Raw genomic sequence first — 7,555 nt, 5'->3', positions numbered from 1 at the left:
TTCTGCACCATTCTTCAATCACGTCTCCGGATATGCTACTGGTTGGGGAATAAAGTTGTCTTGGATGCTAAAAGACCTTGGAGACCAAGAAGCCCTCCTGGTACTTTCTATAAGTTCTACTAAGCGGGGTTTCTGAGAGCAGGTCTGAGGCCCGCCCACTGTCCACGCAATTCTGCAAAGACCATTGCTACTTTAAAAACCAAGGCAATTCGCTGAAAAAAACAAAGGTTACAGGAAGGTTATAGACAACAATTAGCATTCAAAAACCTTAGAAATTCACAGAAAAAAACAAAGCTTACAGGGATGTTATAGTTAGGAAATAAACTTTTAAAAAGCCTTAGAAGTTCACTGGAAAAACTAAATTTTACAGGGACGTTAAAGTTAGGCTGACATGTCATTTGTACAAAACAAGAGAAATTCAGCAGTTATATTTAGTTGAGCTAACTAGAACTTGCCCCTCCACAATGCACTGCTTATGGCCTGATATATTGCATAATTCATGATATGGTCAGTAACATCACCGATGACATCTCCAATGACATCACTGATGATATCATCCTCAGACTCTCTGACACAGCCACTCACACGTTCCAATTCATACACCTACTCCAACTTTCCCAATATCATTCTCAAAACCATTGGCACATCCATACCAGTACTTACATACCCACTCACTCATTCATAGGTCTACACACACACCCACTTAATCACCCATGCAGCCACATATATACCAACTCACTCACTAATACTACCACTGATATATCAACACATACACGCAGAGCTACTCATATATCTACTCACTCATCTATAGGGTCAAACACACAGCCATTACTCATCTATACACTTATACAAACTCTCACTCTTTTATTCATACAGATACTAGCACATAGTCACTCACCTATACAATCGCTGACCCATGCACACACTCACCCTTACGGCCACTCTCACAATCACTCAGTCACACATATACTCCAACACCCACCTCTGCTGCCTTTCACATATGCTGTTACTCACCAATATACCACTGACACATCCATTCACTCACCAACACAGCCATACAAACACTCACTCACCCAAACAGCCCCTTACACAAACACTCACTAATCCATACAGCCACTGACTTTCCCATACACTCATCCATATAGGTAGTTACACACACCCTCACCCACCCACATAGACATTGAGACACCCATACACATACTCAGCCAGCCAATCACTCACCCATATAGAGACACAGGTATCATCTCACACATCTATATAACCACTTATACACCAACTGACAGATATCGATGTTCACACAACAAGTCACTCACCTATAAATCACTCACTAATACAGTCAGACATACACCCACTGATCATCCATGTACTCATAACCTACTGATTCAACAATACACCTAGGTATATATGGCAGTTCCCAGGGCCATTATTGGTTCCAGAAGGGGGACCCTCCTTTATTGATTTTGTCCTGGGGAGTTGGTGGTGTTGCGTGTTAATCTAGGTTCCTGATCGATACTGTGACCTTATGCCCCTATTCGGCTATAAATCCATTTATTCCCTATATTGGCATAACCGTTCAAGTGCGATTTTCTGAAAAGTCATCTCTGGCCTCACACGAACAGAGCCACATTCCAGCATGACTCTCTGCTACTTCCTTTGCGACCAATTAGTGCAATGACAGAGCAGCAGTCACTATCTGATATTCCTAGATAACACTCCGAGTTCTTCAACAAGATAAAAACTTAGCAAACCTGGAAATCCCCGCTTGCTATGTTTTGATTAGTAATGGAACTCTAATGAGCAACTGATAACTATCACTTCCTAGTGACATCTTTAATTGACGTCTTATGTCCAGCAAACTTGCGTCAAACCCGGCACCTGTCAGGTATAAATATTACCAACGTTGCCTTAAGCAATGTTCGTTGCCTGTTGCTGATGCCAGCTGCCTGCATGACCCTGTGTTGGTAAATCTAGCACTCTGTCGCTGCAGCCTGCTATCCTGTGGTGGTGAAGCTGCTGATACCATTATCGCCGCTAAAGCGCGACCTATGGTGCAGTACGCTTAAGGAGCTGAACAGCAGTCCCTCTGCGAAGACATCCAGCAGATTCCAGCTGCTCGCGGACGCTGTCCCCCGCCTCCTTCCTCGACGCGCTGAAGAGAGCCGCTGCCTTTCTCGTGCAGAGAAATCCAGTCCCGGCGCTTCCGGTTTACCCTCGCGGGTGACTGGGATATCGAGAGAGACCCCTGAAGGAGATACCAATCCTCCATCATTCTATTCAGAGGTATGGTGTTGACTAAACCCTTAGACGAGAATTCTTGAAACAAACCTTGGCAAAACCAACTTAACTTAAGCTACTTACTTACTCCCCTTTTCACGTGTTAGGCTTAGGTCAGGCACACTGGGGTAGGCTTAGTTAGAAGCACCAGTTGAGTATGTTAGCCTAATGTATATATGACTGTATATATGTTTTATTACTTTTAACCATTGTATGGCTAAGAAACCATATCAATGCTTTTACAGTTCTATTTCGCAATACTTATCTTACTGTACGTACTTTTTATAATAACAGTTATTGCAATTGTGGCAATTCATTTCTCTTGTACGAGAAGAAAGACTGTTCAATAAATGTTAACCCTTTATTGACAAACGCCCGTCTCTCTATTCTCTACATCTCGTGAAAGTAAACTGCACTAGACTGACTGAGTGAAATACATGTCTATTGTTTCACACGACCCTAGAGATTGACTCTTGATCTGAGGAGCAAAGTTGTCATGTTGCACGGTTGTTGGAAAACTGAATCCCTTCTTGTCTGTGCCAAGGAAGCTGATCACTTCCTATGCAGAGAAGAAAGTTTCCAGTGACCTCTGAGCTAGTTGGTAACACAACCCAATTAAGTTTAGCATAGTCAGTGGAGGCCTGGAATATCCGCAGTTCCAAGTCGATACTACTGTTTATGTTATTCCAATGCGCAGGGCCTAGTGGGAAACTAGGAACTACACTACATGGCGCCCAACGTTTGGTAAGGCGATAAACTAACGCAAGACGTTAGAGTAACTCAGTCGTGCATATTTCACACAGACCCCTTTCTCCCGTAAATACTCCAATAGACGTCTGGAGTGGGTGAAAGGTTAAAATCCGCCCGACCTTAGTAGGAAGAGATTCCTATGTAAAGCTCTGGTTTATTCAACGTTGAAGGATACAGTGTTCCAAAATATTGTGCACCTAATCTTTGTCTCCTTGGAGACCTACTCTGCAAAACCTGCATTTTTAAAATGTCAGTAGAAAATAACGGAACCACTGGGGGCGCAGCAGATGCGACTCAGCAAGGTCCCGAACAAGCAGACCCGGATGCTATTATCATCCCGGTCCACTTAAGAAGATCTATAACTTTAAAACTTATAGAAAACGGACTGACACCTCAAGGTGGTACAGTAATTTTCGTGATTGAGGCTCACGAGTATCAGCAGACAGAGGTATTCTATTCATGGATAAACTTTCCAGCGGCAAACGCTAGAACACAAGAGTTTCACTATTACAAAATAGAGGAACCTCCGGGAGAGTACGCTCCTTTCGAGGAGATTGAAATCCCACTTAAATTTCAAGAGCACCTGCTCTGGTTTAATGGCGCCCTAAAACACAATAATCACATAACTAGGCTCGGTCCTCTAGGGAGACCAGGAGCATCGTGGCCGGTTCTAGCCAGCTACACACCACATCCTGACATTGCAAGAATGTCAAGAGAAGAGCTGTTAGTACAGCTAAACACATTAATAAAAATACATAGGCAATTAGTCCAATATGTAATGCGGACTGCAACAGTCCAGCCAGCTGTTAATTCACACCAGCTGACCCCTCATCAGGGGAACACAAATAAAATTACACCACAGAACATACAGTCATGTCTTGGTAAAACGCCCGTAAAACGGGAACAAATTCCTTTCTGGTTAGCACAGAAAATCACTCAAATAGAGGCAGTATTTCCTGATACTACCCCTATAGAGAAACACAGAATCTTGACCATCTGCCTTCCTATGGGAATCGCACCACACGTGGAGGACTGTGACACCTGGGGTACAGTCTTTGCTTCCATTTACACAAAAACACACGGTGTTCCGTCTATGGCGGTAATACCAGAAGTGCTAAAACAGATTCAAAATGAATTCGGTCCAGAGCCCGCTTTAAATCTAGGTATGAAATTACTGAAAGACTTCAAGCAGGTCTCGGCTATATTATTAGCCAACATAAAAGGAGAAGCAGCATCTGTGGCGATCCGCCAGAAGTTGAGGGAAACAGATATAAAAGATCCTGTTGAGCTTGCAAAAATCATAGAAAAATGCTATGAAGAATTAGGTAGAGACAGCTTGGGTGGGAAACCGGTAAAGCCCCAACTGCTCGAAAATCCTGAAAAATTATTTATTAAAAATAATTTAAACACTCCTAAAAAGAACTGGGATGGAAATAAACAATCCACTCCCAAGGAAAAAGTTTTCCAGTCCAGAGGATGGTCTCCTCGACGGAGGGAAAGAACTCCGAATCGAGAACGCCAGTCTCCCCAGAGGGAGCCCTCTGAGAAAAGATATAACCTTAGAAATAGGGATAATCTGAAAAAACCTGATAGATATCAAAGTATTGATACACGTCCCTCTCGATCTCTTCCACAGAATTCGGAAAGAAGAGGACGGTCAGACCCAGGAGAGCACACCAAGTCCAAAGACAAGGAACCTGCTCAGAGTAAAAAATCTCAATTTCCTAAAAAGAAGGTAGCCAGTATTAGAGTAATCAACCATGCCGAGAATACTGAGGACACAGTTGAAAAACGGGGAGTGGGCATTGACAATGTTGGACAGTGCAGCAGAAATCAGTATAGCGCGCAAGATCTTGATGAGTCATCTGGAGACAGTGGACACGAATGAGTACATTCAGGTTGAAACTGCCGACGCCAGACTTAGCGAGCCCCATAAAATATACGAAATAATATTGCGTATGGAGGGTGATAAGACTAGGAAAATTAAGGGTCTATTTTGGGATAAGCTCTCAAAAGGCTATGATATTCTGTTAGCTGAAAAAGATTGGCCCCCGGAGTTTGTCAGGGAGTGCCCTCGTGGCGAAGAAGTGATTATGCCTGCCTTCTCGAATCACATACCGATTCACAAAAAATACACATATGCAAGGAAATGGGCAGTAGCCCAGGCACCTGCATTGTATAAAAATCATGTAGGATGGGATGAGGATTCACCTCCTCACAAAATCCAATTAAAAAATGAACTAACTGCCTAACGGCAGTATCCCATAAAGCAAGAAGCTAAAAAACAGGTCAGGGAGATCTTAGATCAACTTGAATACCAGGGGGTGATTGAAACATGCACCTCTCAAATGAACAATCCTTTGTTTCCTGTCTCCAAGCCAGACAATTCATATCGTCTAGTTTTGGACTACAGACACCTTAATACATGTTACAAAACCTTTGCAGTACAAAACTCGCATAGTGCAGCCCTAATGAATAACATAGTTAGGAAAAAATATAAAACGACATTAGACATTTCTAATGGTTTCTTTTGTCAAAACATTGCACCAGAAAGCAGATATTTGACCGCTTTCTCCGCATTTGGGTCGCAGAAAAAATTCTGTCGACTCCCACAGGGGTTCAAGAACAGCCCAGGACTATTCTCAGCTAGGGTAACAGAGTTACTACAAATCTATGATGATGAAGCATTATCTTACGTAGATGATATTTATCTCACAGATGACGACTTGGATACTCACTTGAAGAGAGTGAACACCATTATACTTGGGTTCGCAGCAGAGGGTTACAAATTCAACTTTAAAAAGTCCCGAATTGCCCATCTGACAGTACTGTTTTTAGGGTACGAATTATCAAGTGAAGGGAAAAGCCTAGCGGACAACTTCTTAGAGAAGTGCGCTGTACTGCAGGCTCCAAAAACGCTGAAGAATTTACAATCCATTCTAGGTTTTCTGAATTTCGGAAGAACTTACATCCTAAATTACGCAGAGAGGGTTAAACCTCTCTACGAACTAATAAAACCTGATTTAAAACAAATCAATTGGACTCAAAAACACACAGAAATTTTGAGATCACTGCAAACAGACATGTTAGCAAAAACCAAATTAGACACACGTGACATCACACGTGATCTTGTGACCTTATGCCCCTATTCGGCTATAAATCCATTTATTCCCTATATTGGCATAACCGTTCAAGTGCGATTTTCTGAAAAGTCATCTCTGGCCTCACACGAACAGAGCCACATTCCAGCATGACTCTCTGCTACTTCCTTTGCGACCAATTAGTGCAATGACAGAGCAGCAGTCACTATCTGATATTCCTAGATAACACTCCGAGTTCTTCAACAAGATAAAAACTTAGCAAACCTGGAAATCCCCGCTTGCTATGTTTTGATTAGTAATGGAACTCTAACGAGCAACTGATAACTATCACTTCCTAGTGACATCTTTAATTGACGTCTTATGTCCAGCAAACTTGCGTCAAACCCGGCACCTGTCAGGTATAAATATTACCAACGTTGCCTTAAGCAATGTTCGTTGCCTGTTGCTGATGCCAGCTGCCTGCATGACCCTGTGTTGGTAAATCTAGCACTCTGTCGCTGCAGCCTGCTATCCTGTGGTGGTGAAGCTGCTGATACCATTATCGCCGCTAAAGCGCGAGCTATGGTGCAGTACGCTTAAGGAGCTGAACAGCAGTCCCTCTGCGAAGACATCCAGCAGATTCCAGCTGCTCGCGGACGCTGTCCCCCGCCTCCTTCCTCGACGCGCTGAAGAGAGCCGCTGCCTTTCTCGTGCAGAGAAATCCAGTCCCGGCGCTTCCGGTTTACCCTCGCGGGTGACTGGGATATCGAGAGAGACCCCTGAAGGAGATACCAATCCTCCATCATTCTATTCAGAGGTATGGTGTTGCCTAAACCCTTAGACGAGAATTCTTGAAACAAACCTTGGCAAAACCAACTTAACTTAAGCTACTTACTTACTCCCCTTTTCACGTGTTAGGCTTAGGTCAGGCACACTGGGGTAGGCTTAGTTAGAAGCACCAGTTGAGTATGTTAGCCTAATGTATATATGACTGTATATATGTTTTATTACTTTTAACCATTGTATGGCTAAGAAACCATATCAATGCTTTTACAGTTTTATTTCGCAATACTTATCTTACTGTACGTACTTTTTATAATAACAGTTATTGCAATTGTGGCAATTCATTTCTCTTGTACGAGAAGAAAGACTGTTCAATAAATGTTAACCCTTTATTGACAAACGCCCGTCTCTCTATTCTCTACATCTCGTGAAAGTAAACTGCACTAGACTGACTGAGTGAAATACATGTCTATTGTTTCACACGACCCTAGAGATTGACTCTTGATCTGAGGAGCAAAGTTGTCATGTTGCACGGTTGTTGGAAAACTGAATCCCTTCTTGTCTGTGCCAAGGAAGCTGATCACTTCCTATGCAGAGAAGAAAGTTTCCAGTGACCTCTGAGCTAGTTGGTAACACAACCCAATTAAGTTTAGCATAGTCAGTGGAGG

Source organism: Lissotriton vulgaris, chromosome 3_1, assembly GCF_964263255.1.
Source record: "Lissotriton vulgaris chromosome 3_1, aLisVul1.2, whole genome shotgun sequence".
Classification (NCBI taxonomy): Eukaryota; Metazoa; Chordata; class Amphibia; order Caudata; family Salamandridae; genus Lissotriton; species Lissotriton vulgaris.
Note: the sequence above shows the minus strand (reverse complement) of the source record.